Source organism: Heterocephalus glaber, unplaced genomic scaffold (genome assembly GCF_053883595.1).
Source record: "Heterocephalus glaber isolate CG9 unplaced genomic scaffold, H.glaber_assembly_v1.0 deba00001724, whole genome shotgun sequence".
In the NCBI taxonomy this organism is placed as follows: Eukaryota; Metazoa; Chordata; class Mammalia; order Rodentia; family Bathyergidae; genus Heterocephalus; species Heterocephalus glaber.
The window spans coordinates 8,984,310-9,004,062 of record NW_028258435.1 but is presented as its reverse complement, the minus strand read 5'-3'; the positions used below and the strand labels follow the sequence as shown (position 1 = coordinate 9,004,062).

General features: G+C 39.3%; 1 long non-coding RNA gene and 1 pseudogene across 7 annotated transcripts in view; one reads left to right on the top strand and one right to left on the bottom strand.

Annotated features, from left to right (window-relative positions):
- Positions 1 to 19,753, top strand: part of LOC110346378 (uncharacterized) — a 90,506-nt gene that overhangs the window by 29,647 nt on the left and 41,106 nt on the right. The gene's annotated exons all lie outside the window — the stretch shown is intronic.
- LOC106008009 (uncharacterized) lies at positions 13,149 to 14,886 on the bottom strand (annotated as a pseudogene).

Genomic DNA, 19,753 nt, shown 5'->3' with positions numbered 1-19,753 from the left:
TCACATCCAAACATAGTAACACTCTGTGTACTCATATTTGTTTTATAAATCACATAAATCACGTCAATATTTTTGTATGCTTTCATATATTTTTTACGTAAAACTCGCCAAATTTATTGCTAGGGTCTTCATATTTCTACTCTTATTCTGGGTGTGGCCATTTTCATTTTATATCCTCTAAAAGTGTGTTGGTAATTTCTAAGTAAATTATTGAATTTTCTGTGTCTATATTTCATGTAATTATTGTGCTTACCTGAGTTAGTGTGCTTAATAGATTTTCAGTTGTTACTCTTGGGCCATCTGAAATATAATTAAAGTATAATTTTTGAATTGTATCTAACTTGGTTTAACTAAGTGTATTTTGTATAACTGAATACAATGTTTGAATTACAGATGAACTTTTTCCTTATTTATTTCAAATAGTTCCAATTTCATTTATTCTTATTTTTCTCACTCTGAGGCTCAAATATTTTTCATTTAAAATTTATTAATACTCTTAAGGTTTTTTTTAATTCAAAATACATTGAAAATGATTAATACAAATTTTTAATAAATTCTTGAAATCTCTACTCGGTTATTTATGAAATTATTTAAAAATGGCTTGGGTGTTTTGAAAATAAACAGTTTTTTTAAGAATTGTTTTTGATTACCATGAAGCATTCTTTAGGAGGGGAAGCCCCCTACTAAAACCATGAAGCCAATCCATGATTCATGGGAAATGTAGAGTTTCCATTACCTGACCACAGGGCAAACAGCTCTGAAGGTCTTGGTGCCATTTTTCTTTCTTGAGTTTCTTACTGTTAGATTTTCACCTGTTCCTTCTTGTAGGTTATTGAGTCACCAGGAAGAGGGCAGAATTGGTAAATGTACTTAGCTGCGTCTTGCCAGGCCTCAGGACCATGGTGCCTGGGTGGCACTTTCTGTCTCTGCCTGCTGTTGGGAGAGGCTCCCCAGGCTCTGGTGGACACTGAAGAGGCCCACAGAGGGGACTCGATCCTTGTTGATGCCTGTTCCTGCTCTGCTTCCACTGTGATCCCCTCCGCATTGTCTCTGGTGAGAGCAGGCTGTGCAGACTCCCAGTCTACCTCACTCTCCATTGGTGGTGGGAGTATACACAACACAGCACCGTGGACAGATGGCTGGGATCTGGGGATGGATGTCCACAGTCAGGGCCAGAGCCAGGGCCACACACTGCCCAGGACTGGACATCTTGGTGTTGGACCTCAAGAGTGTAACTGATCTCTTTATTCCACTTCAGAGTATGGCCTCGATGTGCATCCACTTAGCTGTAAATGTCTCTAGTTTCCCATTCTTTATGGTTGAGTAGTACTTCATTTTATAAAAAAACACATCTTCTTTTATCCATCACCAAGTGATGGCATTTGGGCTGTTTCCAAGTCTTAGCTATTACAAGCTGTGCTGTAATGAACATGGGTGAGCATATATCTCTGTGGTATGATGCTTTTACTTCTTTTGGGATGATACCCAGCAGGGGAACAGCTGGGTCAAATGGGACCTCTTCTTTCCCCCACACTTTTCTGCTGTTAGTTGTTTAGAGGAACTCGGTGCAGAGTGAATGTGCACTCTAAACCCACCTGAGTATTTACTGCGGTGACAGTGACGTCATATGCTTCCTTTCCATGGCCCCCCCAGGGCTGAGTCCCCATGCTCCTATTCTTAGATGACTTCACAAGGTTCTAATACACTGTTGCCTTCTAGGAACCAAAACTTGAAATTCAGATGCTATGTGTCTCATTCTAAAATATAATTCGGAATTATGATTGGTAGGCATATGTCAAAAACCTTGCATAGACGTTGAATTAGTGAGAGGCAAAGTATTTTTATGTATATTTAAGTAGCATAAAGTGTTTAATTTAATCACATATTTTAATTACAAATGATTCATTGGTATTTTTATGCACTGACTTCTTAGCAAAGCTTGGTGGGACACACGTATAAACCCAGCATTCTGGGAGGCTGAGGCAGGAGTGTCCTAAGTTTGAGCCCAGCTTGGGCAACTCAGTAACTTAGAGAGGACTTGTCTCAAAATAAAAATAAAAAATGCCTGGGGATGTAGCTCAGTGCTGAGGTCATGGGTTTTATCCTCAGTATTGCAAAACAACAAAAATATTAAATATTTTGGAATTAATCTTTAAATTCTGAAATAAATTCTATAATTTATCCTTATTAGTGGTCTACTCATTTTCTACTATTTTGAAAACTTAAAAATACTCAGAAAATTACCCACCCAACATCATTGTGAAAGTAATTAATCTAATCTTTATCTGACAGCCTTTCCAGTTTTGCCCTGTGCTGTGTCTACCAGCATACGAATTTTCTGATTTCTAATTCACTTATTTTCATACATCATAGGTTTGCTCTTTCATTTTCATTTTTTCAAAAGACTGATCCTTAAAAACTTCTTATCCCTTTTTCTATTTTCTATATTTCAAATAGCTTTCTTTGCATTTAGTTCTTTGTGTATGTGTGTGAGTGTGTATTCCTTGGTGTTATCTTTCATTTTTCAAATTTCTTGAAATCAGGTCTGGTTTATATCCACTTGTTAGTCTGTGATCAGTATGATGTTTAATAGCATGTTTCCGCCATGTTCCCCAGGACTGCAGGCATCTATGGTTGAATATTCTTGAGTCAGCTTCTGTCTTGTGTATATGATCCTAAGTTCAGATCACTGCCCTCTATTGATGTTCCCTTGAAGGCGATCAGAAATTTTGTTTTACTGTTGTCTTAGTCATATTCTTCCTCTCTCAGACAAAATACCTGACACCTGCGTCTTAAAGAAGGAAAAGTTTATTTTGGCTCATGTTTCAGTCTACAGTCGGCTGGCTCCAAGGCAGGACGGCATGGCACAGGGGCCTGGTGGAGGAGTGCTGCTCACAGCATGGTGCACAGGAAGTGGAGAGAAAAGGGAGGAGCAGAAGAGGGAGATGGACCTTTCCAGACCCCACCCCAGCACCTGCTTCTTCCAATCAGACCCCAGCTTTTCCAACAGATGCCCTCCTAACAGCAAGTCAGCTGTAGTGCCCGATAGTCCAACCCAGTTCCAAAAGTCTCATCTCTGAGCACATAGAGCTCTTGAGGGACATCTAGGTATAAACCCTAGCAGCTGTCTTGAGTTTGAATCTTCCAGTTGGTCAACTTCTCAGACCATGGTAAACAAAGCACTTTTCAATGCCTTTTTGGGTTGAGTTTTACAGGCAAGTTAATATATGTTGCATATGCTGTTCCATGAGATCTTCCTGCCCTGGCTAGTTTCTTTAAAATAAAAAGTCTTCTTAAGTGTCAGTGCCCCCAAATGTAAGGCTGCTATACTGAGACCTTCTGCATTCATCATTCTGCAGGCTGGGGGTCTGTCTCAGACCAGAGCTGGGGGCTGTGAGTTCTCAGCCCATGCATCTACTCAGTGAGAGAGTCTGGGTCTGTGTTTATCATTATTTGGTTTTGTTTACTTATTTTGCTTTGCTTGGTTGTATCTTGGCTCATTTTACAGTCAGCATGAATTCTGAGATCCCCAGAAGAGTATTTGAAAGTCTTTTTCTAGCATTTTTGGAGCCATCTGATTTATTTTGACATGCGGGATAGGAAATGAGATGTTTAGTCCAAGAATACATTTTTCAGTACCTACACACAATAGAATGTATTTTTAAGAAAAATATTTCCGCTTATTGAGTGTGTGCTTCAGTTTTATCTTTAACATACTATGTTGGTAGATTTTGCTTTAGTGTCTCCTTGTGAGTGTTTTAATGAGATGAAAGGAAATGATCTGCCATACTAAGTTTCTTAATTTCTTTAATTTATTGAGAAATGAGAAGAATTGGTAAAAACTTTATTGATTTGAAATTCCTATTTTGTTGGAATAAGATTCATTTCAGTCTTGCAGACAACCACTAAAATTAGAAATTGAGAGCAAAGGAATAGGAGAAATTATTTTTATTGTCTCACACCTATGTTCAATGTATTTCAGTCTTAGAACTACACTAGCATTTAATTTGATTCACACAGATGGCAAAACTGGAGCAACTTAGGCCTTAGGCTATGCCCCTAGATTTCAGCTCTTCAACAACTATTTATTGTGTGCCAGGTTGTACACTCATCACTGAGGGTAAAATGGGGAAAGGGGGGATCATTCCCTTTTCCAGAATATATCTTAATGATGAGTTGTTTCATCTGTAATGAATAAAATACTTTAAAGCCTACCCCACAAGCACAAGGACCTGAGTTTGATCCCCAGTACCACCCCCCCAAAAAACCAAAAACACCTTAAAAAACAATGAGCAGCAAACACTTTTAAGGGGCAAGGAGCAAAATCCTTTTTAAGGAAGAAATATTTAAGCTTTTGAGAGCCAAGAGATGAGATCTAGGCAGATGAAAGGTGTCCAGAAAGAGTCTCAGCCATAGGTCTCAGCTTCCACAGGTGCTCAGGGAAGGGGAAAAGCTCAGGATGTTTGAAGACCTGAAATATAAGCAAGAGAGCTGACACCTGGAGAGTTGTAACCCAATGGGAGTGTGAGCAAGATGGTAGAAACCAGGTGACATGTGATATTGTAAGTCACAGTAAAAAAGAAAGGCTCGGCAAGAGGACATGGCAGAGAAATTATGGTCAGGCCAGTGTTGGCGGTGCACACCTGCAGCCACAGCACTCTGGGAGGCTAAGACAGGGGGGTGGTAAGTTTGAGCCCAGCTTGGAAAACTTACCAACTTAGTTAGACCCTGTCTCAAAATATACTTTAAAAAGGTGGGTTCTGGAGATGTAGCTCAGGACAAAGGCTCTACATCTAATCCCTAGTTCTGAAAAAAACTATGTTAACATAAAGGCATGGTCACAAGGACATAGCTAGAAGGTTAAAGAAGTAATGTATGATTAAACAGGTCAGTAACATCACAGTCTTATTTGTAATTTAAAGTTAAATTAGAGAAGAGTAAATCAGAAACTCTTGGGAAACTGCAGCAATCAATCTAATAAGATTTAATACTGACCTACATTAAGTTTGTAGAGACAGTGTTGGAGAACAGAGGACAAATTCAGAGTATATTTTCGAGACACAGTTGATGAACTTATATTTATTTCAGTTTTTAAGAAAATATGAGAATTGTTATAATCATTAAAAGAGGAAGGTATGAGGCCAAAAGAGAAAATATATCTGAAACCTGCTATACTTCACTCCCAGTTTTGTGGAAGGAGAACATCTGTGAAAGGAGGTGCTGCAGAATGGCTGGGCAGGCACAACCTTCACAGCAGGGTGGAAAGGGTGTATTTACAGGAGTGAAAGGGGCCAGAAGCCCTACTGTTGGATTAATGACTGACAAGGGTAAAGAAAATGAAGACTACATCTGAGGACCACCTTTAAGAATCACATAAAGGGAGTGGCTTTTCCCTGAAGATGGAAAATTCAGGGATAATATCAGATGCTAACCAGAGCAGCCCATTAGAAGAAAAGAATGATGTTGCATAAGACAGTATGAAACCACTGAGAGATGAAGTCCTTGAGAAGGTGAGTAAGGGTGAGATTCAAGTCCCTGGTAAAAGCATCTGCAGTGAATTGAAGGACAAACAAATCCACCTACTTTGGAACTGATGGCAGGAGAAGAATCAATGCATGCAGAGGTGAGTCCTGGACTCTGCAGCAGGAATCAAAGGGTCTTTGCTTCTGGTGCTTCCCACTTTCAATGAGTATTAGGTTGAATGCAGGAGAATGGAAGATATTCGGGTAATGAAAAGATAAAGAGAAAAATAGAAGGTATTGATTGGTGGCCCTGGGAACACATAGCTTTTTTGCCAGTAAGTTCAGATTTGAGTAAATCCTTTCATGCTATTTGAGTCCTGCTGGTACAGATTCAGAAGCACCCTAAAAATTGGGATGCAGAAAGCCAGCCCAAGAGGGGGTGGGCCTTCTGGCATGTGGGCAGGAGCCAGGCTCCAAGACCCTCCCCGCAGCTAGCTCTGGATTTAACTGTCTCTGTTGGCACTCTGTCCCTGCCCCTAGTCAGCTGACTGGCTTGACCGCTTGGTGTTCTGCTTTTAAGAAAATCCAATCCCCACTTCACCACTGGTGGCTCTGTTGACAATACCCCTGTCATCTCCTGCTATGTTGGCTTTCTTTCTGAATCTGTGTTATCGGCCTTTTCTGGAGTGTGTGGCACATGCCAATTTCTGTACTCAACACTAAAATGAATTTTTTTGCTAGTTAGGTATCACACCCATAGAAGGTCTTCCTTAACTCCCTACTAATTCACATTCATAAACATGAACACTCCCCTTGCTCACCCATAAGCATCTCAGGGCATAGTCATGGGACCTGCTTTTGCAATGACGTGTGAGTAAAGAGACAGTTGTCACTTCCACATGGAAGCTTCGAAAGCTGCTTGCTGTTCATATGCTCTCTTTTTCCTCCACCTCAAGATCTGAGGAGCATGTGTCAAAGGTAGGGTATTTCCCGGATGTTCAGTTGACTGAGAAGCAGAACACAGGTGCTTCCCTGCAAAGGACATGCGGATGAGCAAGAAACATTAAATTGCTTAATTTTTCAGATTATCTATTTGGTGCTATAGTATCACATACAGCTCATCCTAACTACTAGAAATTTGTACCAAAGAAAAAATATTTGCATAACAACTCTATTGAAAATTATGGGGATTGTATAAATTTTAAAGATTTTTTGCAGTAAAAGAAACATTGCCATTGATCCTTCTCAAAATACTCCCCTCACCCCTTACTTCGAACAATAATCCCACCCTTCTTGTCCCTTTCCGCAGCAGCTGTGGAGTCCTCATTCCTGTCTTTAGTTACACTGCTATGGCTGACTTGCTGCTCTGAATTGACTTAAAACATTGACTTTTCCTGGTCATTATGACTTTGAGGAAGAATCAAAAGTCACATGGTGCCAGATCCAGTGACTAAGGTGGACGAGGACACAGTGTCATGTTTTTATGAGCTGTCTTTCTGCTGGATGGCACTTGGCAGCAGCAGTCACTGTATTTCTAATTACACCTCATAAAGACCCTCAGGAAAGAGGACTCCAGAGCTGCTGCAGAAAGTGGTAAGAACAATGGGATAAATGTTTTAAGTAAAGGAAAGGATTTTGAGGGGATTCATGGCAGTGTGACTTTTAATGTAGTACATGTTTTAATTTAAACATTCAGCATATATTTGGATCATCCCTTATGTGACTTTGTCTCCAGGGATGGATGGTGATCCCATCAACAGGACTTTGAACCATGGCAACCCTGTGAGGTTGCTATGAAATGTGAGGAGAACTGCCTGTGTGTTGGCTTCAGGGACAAATATGTTCTAATAAAATCATCGCTTTAGGCAAATAGTGAGAACACAGTCTTGGGTAGCACAAGTTGGTTGCTGATGGTTATGTTTGATTAGAGTCTATTTTAAAAGGGATGTGATCAGGAAGGTATTGTCCAATTTAAAAGCGAGAAGAGAAGGGAGGAAAGTCCACAATTCTGTGTCAAGGAAGCGAGTTGGGAAACGTAGCTAATGGTTGCTCTTCAACCTCGAAGATCCATAGGTTGATTAAAATTCAGTCTAGTGACAAGGACTAAATCAAGAGAATCATTTCACTCCATCTTAAACTGTTAAAATTTGACTAAATTACATTCACTGGACACATAGACTTAGGTAAAAAGAGAAATTTGCTTGGCTCTTCCATGAAATCGACTAGGTTCAAAGTACCAGCAATTAAGTCTAGAGAAGTAAAAAAGCATGCCTAAAAATAATTTTGCATGTAGCTACTGAAGCCAAGTACAGTTTAAAGGGCTGTATTTAAAAAAAATCTATCCCTTTATATGGAAAGGGAGGCTAAGCCCCAACTCTGTACTGGAGGGAGTGTCCTAGGAACATGCTGAGCCTTATGTGTTTCCTGCTGATCTCTTTGTATGTATTGCCAAGTAGTATAATTAAGAGGTAGGTAGAGTCTTGGAAGGAGCAAGTTTCTCAGTGGATGAACAGGGTGGGATTTCAGGGTGTTTATTGCAATAGTACAGACCTTTCTTCTTTGCCATGTTTCATTTGAAGTCTTGTTCTTTGTTGGCTTGGTTGAGTTTTTGATCAGTATGTAACTCTCTACAGCAGAATGAGCTCTCATAAGACCTCCAGGAGACTATCACAAACCCTAGACTTTAGTTTTGGTACCATATCTGCACTCTGGACTCTTTTCTCTGGGGAAGAAGTGATGCTTTGCGAGAAGAAAGGAAGAGTGACCTTCATATTTGTGAAAAGAAGGGCAGGGGAAAGACACCATCACTGTAGCCATTTGCCATCCTTTGTGAGTGGAGTGAACTTCCTCCTCTTGGAAAAAAGTCATGGCTGTGGAAATGAGCACTGCTTTGGCCCAGGAAGAGTGAACAGAAGAGACTTTCAGAGCAAAGATGTCTATGAACCTTTTCTCAGACATGGGACTTGTAAGTATCTCTTTCTACTGTATAGGAAGCCTTTTCATCTCACTGTGTCCTTGCTGTGCAGAGGCCTTTCAGTTTGATGTGGTACCACATGACTATTTCTGCCTTTGTTTCCTGGGCTTTTGATGTCATACCCAGGAAGTCACTGCCAAGACCAATTTCATGGAGCTTTCCCCTGTGTTTTCTTCTATGAGTTTTACAATTTCAGGCCTGGGGCTTGTCTTCAATCCATTTTGAGTTTATTTTTGTGCTTGATATAAGGTACGGTTCAATTTCATTCTTTTGCCTATGAATTGCCAGTTTTCTCAACATGATTTCTTAAAGAGGTTGTCCTTTTCCTGCCCTGCATTCCTGACACCAAGGGTATTTCAAAATATACAAGGAACACTGGCAAGTCAATAAAGAAAACACAAATAACTCACTTTGAAAAATGGGCAGAGGCAGTGAACAGACATTTGTACAGAGAAGACATAGAATGGCCAATAGGTACATGCCACATTGCTTGTATTAGTCATGGTTCTCCAGAAAGGCAGACCCAGGAAAAGATAGAGATATGCATTAGATACGGGTGTGAGACACAGTCATACTAAAGGGCATTTGTTAGGGGAGCTTGCTGCTGGGATTGTGAAGGGTAAGTAGCCACACAGTCAGATGTTTTTGAAGTTCAGCCCCAGGGAAGCAATGCTGTGGCTCTCAGTCAGAGGCTGGAGGTCTGTGAGCCAGTGGGACCCACTGTTGCAATTCAGGAGACCAAGGCCACAAGACCTGGAGTTCTGCTGTCCGAGGGCTGGAGAAAGTAGTATCTGAGCTGCAGAAATGAGGGAAAATTTACCTCTCTTCTGTCTTTGTTATATCCGGGCCTCAGCAGATAGAATACTGCACACCCACATGGGTGAAAGGGCATGTTTCTTACTCAGACAACTCGTTTACATGTCAGTCTCCAGGATGCCCTTGCAGGCACACCCAGAAACGCTGCTTTGTCAGCTCCCTGCTTATCCCTCAATCCAGTCCAGTCAACACTTCACAGTGACCATTGCTTTATTCAACCTCATCCATCCTCAGAAAAATGTGAATTAAAACTACAATGACATCACCTCACACATGTTAGGGTGGCTACTATCATAAAACAAAAGATAAGATTTGGCAAGGATGTGGAGATAATGAAACTCTTCTACACTGTTGGTGAGAATATAAAAATGTACAGCCAGTGTGGAAATCAATATGGAGTTTCTTCAAAATATTGAGACTAGAATTCTTACAGGATCAAGAAATCCCACTTCTGAAGAAACCCACAAAAGATTTGAAGCCAGGATCTGCAGGATGTAGCTGTAACCCTATGTGCATTCCAGTGTTACTCACAATAACCAAGTTAAGGGACCAACACAAAAAGTCATTGGCAGGCAGAGGAGGAGAGCCACTCTCAGTGCCCAGGAGGAGGCTCCCAGGCTGCCATAGCACCGCTCCCAGCAGAGGAGAGTGAGCCAATCCCAGTGCCCAGGACAAAGCTTCTGGGCTGCCATTGCTCTAAGTGCTGCCATTGCTTTTCCCGGCTGCATTGCTCTAAGTGCAGAGGAGGTGAGCCAATCCCAGCTCCCAGGAGGAGGCACCTGGGGCACCATAGCACCGCTCCCAGGGTAGAGAAGGTGAGCTATGTGGGTGTCAACAGCATAACCCCTGCCCCTGTCAAAATGAGAAGACAGGTAAACAAGTCTCAAAACCAGACTTCTAGATGACCTACAGCAACCCCAAAGGGAAACAAGAAGGAACAATGTGATACTTAACCACCTGGATTCCCTGAACTGGCAACAAAAGAGGATCTGGAAAAAATGAAATCAGAAATAATTTCTCAGATAACAGCAAAGATTGTGCCCATAGTGTAAAACATGATTAATAAATCTAGAGAGGACAAAGATAAAAAAAAATAGAGGAACTGAGGAACATGATGGAATCCCAACATAGGAAACAAATGGAATCCAGAAAACAGATACAAACAGATTTCCAGGAGATTAAAAACTCCATTGAAAGCTTGTGCAGCAGAATGAGCCAATGTGAGGACAGGCTTTCAGATATAGAAGATAAGATTGCTATTAGTGACCAGGAAAAGAAAAATTGCTTTAAAATTGTAAGGGAACATGAGAAATCAATGCAGCAGCTGCTAGATGATGCAAAGAAAAATAACATAAGACTGATTGGAGTCAATGAAGAAACAGGAGACAGTGCAGATGACATAAAAAAACTGTTCACAGAAGTGATGGCAGAAAACTTCCGAAGGAGGGGAAAAGAACTTGACATACAGATAAGTGAGATATATAGGAGTCCAACTAGCCTTGATCAAAAAAAAAAAAAAAAAACTACACATAGGCATATAATAGTTAGGATTCCAGAAACCCAACAGAAGAACAAAATTCTACAAACAGAGAAAAGAGGCAACTCACATACAAGAAACAGCCCATCAGAATCACAGCAGGGTTCTCAATACAAACTCTTAAGGCTAGAAGAGCTTGGAGTGATGTATTTCAAGCTCTAAAGGAAAACAGTTTCCAACCCAGACTGATGTACCCTGCAAAACTATCTTTCAAAATTGATGGAGAAATAAGATAGTTTCATGACAAAGAGCACCTTAGGAACTTCATGAATACCAAACCAGCACTCCAAAAAATTTTAGACAATATCCTAGAAAAGCACAATGAGCATCACAACCCCAGGAAGGCCAGCAGAATGAATCTGTTGGCCACAACAAGAAATTAAATGCAAAGGGAGAGAATCCAACAAAAAGAAAAAGTCATGACAATGATAAGTCAATACACATCAGTTATAACCATCAATGTTAATGGTCTCAATTCACCATTCAAAATAAATAGACTGTCAGAATGGGTCAAGAAGCAAGATCCAACAATATGCTACATACAAGGAACACATTTAATTCAAAAAGAAACTCATAGACTGAAAGTTAAAGGGTGGAAATCAATACTCCATGTGATAGGAACCTGAAAAAAAGCAGGAGTCGATATCCTCTTTGCAGATCAAGTGGATTTCAAACCAAAATCAAACACTTCTGGTCCCAAGAATTGCAGATAAGGGATAGTCAACTTGTATATACAAATCTATTGTGAAGATGTGTTTTCATTACTTTTTTTGGCAGAAATTGGAACTTTATTTACTCAACAAAGACCACTAGGGATGAGATAATAACTAACAAAAGTATAAAAGGTAACTAACAAAGAATGTGGCACGCGGACACGAACCAGACCAGTTTCTGGCGGTCCTGCCTGCTTGCAAGTAAAACTTTTATTATTTTACCTGAATTCTGTGTCTCCATGTATTTCTTTCTGCCATGTTCTGGAACAGTCTAAAGTAGTGAATCCACTAGATCTGTACTTTAAATTGGCTCATTCTTTTTGTCTGCCAACAATGACTAACATCTCTAGTTCCAAAATTAAAACTTCTTAAACCAAGTTTGTAGCCTGACGACAAACATAAACCTCCTTTACAGTGCTTCCTTATTATATTCTGTCACAAATATAATTAAACCACATTGAAACAGAAAATTCTTTTAAAATGAAGAATTATTCACTCTGAAGAACTGATGGATTCATAATTTTCTTAGATTCCAGTCTCCCTTTTCAGGCCTAAGGTGTGAGTCACTGCCAAAAATGGTTTTAACTCCTAAAAAGAAACCCTATTAAGGAATTTTACTAGGTGGATTTTAAAGCATTCATCCTTAATGTCACACAGACTAATACACACTAAATTAATTTTTATCAGCAAATAAAATGTAACAATTCTCTCAGCTTTATGAACACTGTGTACTCAACTTTCATAATTATAAAGTTTTCTTTTGGATAAATAATTATACCACATAAACAATTAAGGATTTCTCAGATGTATAGCAAGTATACTCTAGTTTCAAGAGACAAAACTCTAATTCAAATTAACTTAAGCAAAGAAAAAAAAAGAAATTTATTGGATCACAAAAATGAAAAAGGACCATTGAGACATCATGCATGGCTGAATCCAAATTAAACAATGTCATTAGATCTCTGTTATCTCCATTTTCCTCTGTTAGATTTCTTTTGAAAGGCTTTATGCATTGGGTGGCACAAAACTACTTATAAGTTTTTAACCCTACAGACTCCTCAAAACTTGCTTTTCCAAAAATTTTTTAAAGGTCTTACTTGACATAAGAATGACCATAAAGAGATCTATTGGTTCACACATGGCCATTTGGCAATTTTTTTTTTCAGTCCTAGGGATTGAATCCAGGTCCTTCCTACTGAGCTATATCTTCAGTCCCCCATTTTTTATTTGTTTGTTTGTTTGTTATTTTGAAATATGTTCTTGCTAAGTTGGCAAGTTTCCAAGGCTGGGCTGAAACTTGCGATCCTCCTGCCTCAGCCTCCCAGAATGCTGAGATTATAGGCATCCACCATAGTGCCTAGCTGCCAATCTTTTACTAACTAGTAGTTTGAGAGAAAATAATTGCTAGCTTGTGACTGATCCACTGCTGGTTCAATTTCATCAGAATTATATGCATTGAGGGTGGTTAAGGTGGATACAGAATAAATAAAAAAGTAACAGATGTCTATACTTAGGTCATTTCAAATAAGGGATGATCATGAACTGAAGGCTTTTCTAAATGTATTACATTCATAGAATTACTAACCAAACAGAATTCACTGATACTCAAAAGACTGAATGGTGACTACGTATTTTCTTTCTTATAATCAGAGGGTTTCTCTATTACGAATTCTCTGATGTCATCTAAGAGCTGAGGGACAGCTAAAATTATCTCCACACTCGTTACATTTACAAGGTTTCTCTCCCAAATGAATTCTCTGATGTAGCCTAAGGGACAAGATCTGATGGAAAGCTTTCCCGCATTCATTATATTCATAAGGTTTCTCTCCTGTATGAATTCTCTGATGCAGGTTAAGGTATGAGCCACAGCTGAAGGCCTTCCCACATTTATTACATTCATAGGGTTTCTCTCCTGCATGACTTCTCTTATGGTGAATTAGAACTAAAGCATCACTGAAGGCTTTTCCACATTCACTGCATTCCAATGGTCTTTCTCCAGTATGAATTCTATGACGTCTAATAAGTTGTGAGTCAATCCTAAAAAACTTGCCACATTTCATGCATTCGTAGGACTTTTCCCTGGTATGTATTCTCTGATGTTGATTAAGGTGTGAGTGATAGCCAAAAGTCTTCCCACATTCATTACACTTGAAGGGTTTTTCTCCAGTGTGAATTCTCTGGTGTTGATTAAGATGTGAGCTCTGTCTGAAAGCTTTGTTGCATTCCTTACATTCATATGGTTTCTCTCCTGTGTGAATTCTTCGATGTTCAATAAGGAAGCATAATGGCTAAAGGCCTCCCCAAATTCATTGCATGCAAAGGGTTTCTCTCCAGTGTGGATTCTCTGATGTTGAGCAAGGTGTGCACTCTGTCTGAAGGCTTTGTTGCATTCCTTATATTCATATGGTTTCTCTCCAGCTCTTTGATGCTCTCTGAGAAAGAAGTCATGGGTAAAGGCTTTTCCACAGTCATTGGATACATATGGTTTTTCTCCTCTGTGAATTCTCTGAGGTTGAGTAAAGAATGAATAACAGGTAAAGGCATCCCCAATTTCATCATAGTCATGGGGTAATTTTCCAAAATTACTGGTTGGATGCTGAGTAAATAATGAGTGGAAACTCAAGGGATCTGAAAAATCAGTACTTTTGTAAGGTATCTCACCAGAAGGAATTCTTAAATCTTTGCTAAAGTGTGTACTCTGAATGAGTTCTTCACATTCATTACCTATCAAAGATTCCTTTTCAGCATGGAGTCTTTCATATTCAATTATGACTGAATTTTGAGAGAAGTTTTTATCATAAATATCAAATTTATGAACTTGCTTTACTATGGGAGCTCCCTGTTGTGTTAAAAAGACTGACTCTAGGGGGATGCTTCTCCTAGAATTATTATATTCATTATGTCTTTTTCCAGTAGAGATGTCTCTAAGAGTTGTCACTTGCCTGAAATGTCTTTCTTGGTTTCCCTGATGCCATACAAATTAACCCTCATATTTCCAGGCTTCTCTGAAATTGGAGCACTGAAGGCCATCACTTTTGATCCCTTCCATTACCATACCCTGGGATATTTCTTCTTCATCAGTGGACCATTTTGAGGACAATTCCTTCATTTCACACCAAGATTCCCAGTCAAGCCATACCAAGTTCTTATAGTTCTCCAACATGACTCCCTGTTTAATTCCTTCTGAGATGGATCAAGCCATTCCCATTCCTCTTGGGAAAAGTTTAGAGCCACATCCCTGAAAGTCACCAACCCCTGGGACATAACTTTACAAAGTCCAACAGCCATTTTTCCTTCCTTCTTCAGTTTCTCTCTCAGTGCTGCAGGCCCTGGAAAGCAGCCCAGAATCTTTCACGTAGCTGAGCAGGGAGAGGACCCAGGCATGCAAGACAGAGCTCAGAGGGAGCTGAATTAGTGACTCAGCATTGTCCATCAAGCCCACAAACTACCAGCTCCAGACTGCTTTGCACCTTGGCCTTCCATGGTCTTCATTACTCTTAAGTAAAAGCTTAAGAACAGAACTGTTGGTTCTTTTTTTATTATTATTAAATTCTTTTATTGGTACATTATAGGTATACAACACAATTACATTTCTCATTGGGAATTGTACCTTTACATGATGCATCTTGGTTCTTATTCTTTCCCCATTCCTAGCCCTCCCTTCAAGTCCTCCACCATTCCCTATTTACAAAGACTTTATTTCCATTTTTTCCATTTCTCATCATTTTTCCTTTCCCTTCTTTCGTTTCCCCTGCCCCTCCCACTACCCCTACCCCATTTAGACCTTTTCTTTCTATTTTACATTTTCGATTATTCATTCTAATCATTGGTACATTTTAGGTATACAATATAATGACATTCATCATTGGAAATTTGCACCTTTACATAGTCTCTCTTGGTTCTTAGTTTTCACCCTTGCCCAGCCCTGCCTTCAACCTCTCCAGTTCTCCCTATTTACAAAGATTTTGTTCCTATTTTTCCATTTTCTCATATTAATCCCATTCCCTTCAATCCTTTCCCCTAGCCCTCCCACTTCCTTCCCCTTTGCCCCTTTTCTTCCTATTTCACATTACCTATTATACATTTAGTCCTTAATTACACTTTCAGTTTCTCACACCAGAGAAACTATTCAGAATTTACACATGTGTGTCCTATTTATTTCACTTAAGAGTATCTCCTCAATGTGCATCCACTTAGCTATAAATGTTTCTAATTTCTCATTTTTTATGGCTGAGTAGTACTTCATTTTATTAAAAAAACACATTTTCTTTATCCAGTCTCCAGTTGATGGGCATTTGGGCTGTTGCCAAGTTTTAGCTATCACACACTGTGCTGTTATGAACATGGGCGCACATATATCACTGTGGTATGATTCTTTCAATTCTTTGGGGAAGATCCCCAGCAGTGGAATAGCAGGGTCAAATGGGACTTCCAGTCCTAGCTCTTTGAGGTATCTCCATACTGATTTCCACAGTGCTTGCACCAGTCTGCACTCCCACCAGCAGTGGAGCAGGGTTCCTCTTTCCCCACAGCCCTGCCAGCATTTGTTACTGGTTGATTTCATGATAGCAGCCATTCTTTCTGGAGTGAAGTGGAATCTCAGCGTTGTTTTCATTTGTATCTCTTGAATGACCAGTGACGTTGAACATTTTTTCATGTATTTATTTGCTATTTCTACTTCTTTGTCTGAGAAATGTCTCTTAATTTCAGATGCTCATTTTCAGATTGGGTCTTTAAATTTGGGAGGTCTGATCTTTTTAAGTTCTTTATAGATTCGAGATAGTAGACCTTTTTCTGAGGAAGAGCAGGTGAAGATTTTTTCCCACATTGTGGGTTGTCTCTTCACACTGCTGGTGGTTTCTCTTGTTGTGCAGAAGCCTTTTAATAAGAAGAGATCCCATTTGTTGATTGTTTGTGCTAGTTCACAGGCAACTGAGGTTTTGTTCATAAAATCTTTTCCTACACCGATGTCTTCAAGGGTTCTACCTAACCTCTGTTCCAACTGGTTCAGCATTTCTATTTTAATATTTAGATCTTTAATCCATTTTGATTTTAGTTTAGTGCATGGTGAGAGATATAGGTCTAGTTTTAATCTTTGGCAAGTTGAAGCCCAATTTCTCCAGCACCATTTATTAAAGAGGCTATCTTTCCTCCAGTGAGGGTGTTTGGCTCCTCTGTCGAAGATGAGATGGCTGAGTGTGTCTGGCATTGTTTCTGCATCTTCTAATCTGTTCCACTGGTCCTCAAGTCTGTTTCTTTGCTAGTACCATGCTGTTTTTGTCACAGTGGCTTTGTAGTATAGTTGCAGGTTGGGGATTGTGATACCCCCTGCCATATCTCTGTTACCTAGAATTGCTTTTGCTATTCTGGGTGTCTTCTTGTTCCAAATGAATTTTTGGATTGTTTTCTCAAGGTCTATGAAGTATGCTGCTGGGATCTCAATTGGAATTGCCTTAAATCTATAGAGCAGTTTTGGATGTATGGCCATTTTCACTATATTAATCCTTCCTACCCAGGAGCAGGGGATGTCTGTCCATTTTCTGATATCCTCTTTAATCTCTCTTTTCAGAGTGCCATAGTTTTAAGAGAAGAGGTCTTTGATTTCTTTCGTTAGGATGATTCCTAGGTATTTCAGTTTTTTGGATGCTATTGTGAAAGGAATTATTTGCCCTATTTCTCTCTCAGTGAGTCTGTCATTGGTGTAGAGGAAAGCTATTGATTTCTGTGTGTTGACCTTGTAACCAGCTACTTGACTGAATTTGGTTATTAAGTCTAGAAGACTTTTGGTGGAGTTCTTGTGGTCTTCTGTATAGAGTATCATGTCATCTGCAAATAATGACAATTTGACTTCTTCATTTCCTATCTTTTTTCCTTTTATTTCTTTCTCTTGTCTAATTGCCATGGCTAATGTTTCCAAAACTATATTGAACAAGAGTGGTGATAGTGGACATCCTTGTCTTGTTCCAGATTTTAGTGTGAAGGATTTCAGTTTTTGACCATTTAGTATGTTACTGGCTGTTGGTTTTTCATAGATGGCTTCTGTCAGTTTGAGGTAGAGACCATCTATTCCAATTTTTTGTAGGGTTTTTAACATAAATGCATTTTGGATTTTGTCACATGCTTTTTCTGCATCTATGGAGATAATCATATGGTTTTTGTCCTTGGCTCTATTGATATAGTGTATTACATTGATTGATTTTTGTATATTGAACCATCCCTGCATCCCTGGGATGAATCCTACTTGATCAGGGTGTATGATCTTCTTGATGATCTTCTGCATTCTGTTTGCCATTATCTTATTAAGGATTTTTGCATCTATGTTCATTAGTGAGATTGGCCTATAGTTCTCTTTTTCAGTTGGGTCTTTCTCTGCTTTGGGGATCAAGGTGATGCTTCCTTCCAGGAATGAATTTGGGAGTATTGCTTCCCTTTCAATTTCATTGAAGAGTTTAAACAGTAGTGGCAGCAGTTCCTCTCTAAATGTCTTGTAGAATTCAGCACTGAAGCCATCAGGGCCTGGGCTTTTCTTAGTTGATAAGTTTTTAATTACATTTTCAATTTCATTGGTTGATATTGGGTTGTTCAGAATTTTTAGGTCTTCTTCGTTCAACTTTGGTAATTCATATGTATCTGGGAATCTGTCCATTTCTTCTGTGTTGTCCTTCTTATTGGCGTATAGGTTCTGGAAGTAGGTATTGATGATCCTCTGGATTTCTGCTAGGTCTGTTGTAATTTCACCCTTTTCATTCCTAATTGCATGGATTTGGGCCTTTTCTTTCCTTTTGCTGACAAGGTTGGCTAAGGGTTTGTCAATTTGGTTGATTCTTTTAAAGAACCAACTCTTGGCTTCATTGATTTTTTTGTATCGTTCTCTTAGTCTCCATTGCACTGATTTCTCCTCTGATCTTTATAATTTCCTCCCTTGTATGAGCTTTGGAGCTGTCCTGCTCTTCTTTTTCTAGAAGCTTGAGGTTCATCATGAGGTTGTTTAATTGGGCTCATTCTGTTTTCCTAATATGCGTATTCACTACTATGAATTTCCCATGTAAGACTACTTTCATTATGTCCCATAGATTCCGATATGTTGTATTGTCATTGTCATTTAATTGTATGAACTGTCTGATTTCTTCTTTAATTTCCTCTATGACCCATTTCTTATTCAGAAGTGTGTTGTTCAATTTCCACTTGTTTATGAAATTTTTTGAGTTTCTTTTGCTATGGATCTCCAATTTCATCGCACTATGGTCTGATAATATACAGGGGATAACTTCAACTCCTTTGCACTTACTTAAACCTGTTCTATGTGTGAGTATGTGGTCTATTTTGGAATGAGCCATGTGCAGCTGAGAAGAATGTGTATTCTGATTTTGTGGGGTGGAAGACTCTGTAAACATCTGTTAAGTTCATTTGTTCAAGAGTTCGATTGAGGTCTAGTATTTCATTACTTATTTTTAGTCTAGTTGATCTATCTATTTGTGACAGTGGGGTGTTGAGGTCCCCCACTACAATTGTGTTAGTGCATATATGACTTTTCATGTCCATCAGTATTTGTTTTATACAGTTGGGTGCACTAGTGTTTGGTGCATAGATATTTATGATTGTCGTCTCTTCCTGTGGGATTGTTCCCTTTACAAGGGTGTAGTGTCCTTCTTCGTCTCTCTTAATCAGTGTTGGTTTGAAATGTACTTGATCTGCCAAGAAGATAGCTACTGGTGCTTTTTTTTGGGTTCCTGTCACATGGAGTATTGTTTTCCACCCTTTAACTTTCAGTGTATGAGTTTCCTTTAGAATGAAGTGTGTTTCTTGTATGCAGCATATTGTTGGATTTTGCTTCTTGACCCATTCTGCCAGTCTATTTCTTTTGAGTGGTGAATTGAGACCATTAATGTTGATGGTTATAACTGAAACGTATCGACTTGTCATTCCCATGGCTTTTTCTTTTTGTTGGGTTCTCCCCCTTTACATTTAATTTCTTGTCATGCCAGATGGGTTCATTCTGCTTTGCTTCCTGTGGTTGTGATCCTCAATGTCTGTTCCTAGGATATTGTGCAAAATTCTTTGGAGTGCTGGTTTGGTAATTACCAAGTTCCTAAGGTGCTCTTTGTCATGAAAGTATCTTATTTCTCCATCCATTTTGAAAGATAGTTTTGCAGGGTCCATCAATCTGGGTTGGAGGCTGTTTTCTTTTAGGGCTTGGAAACTCCAAGCTCTTCTTGCCTTGATGGTTTGTGTTGAGAAGTCTGCTGTGATT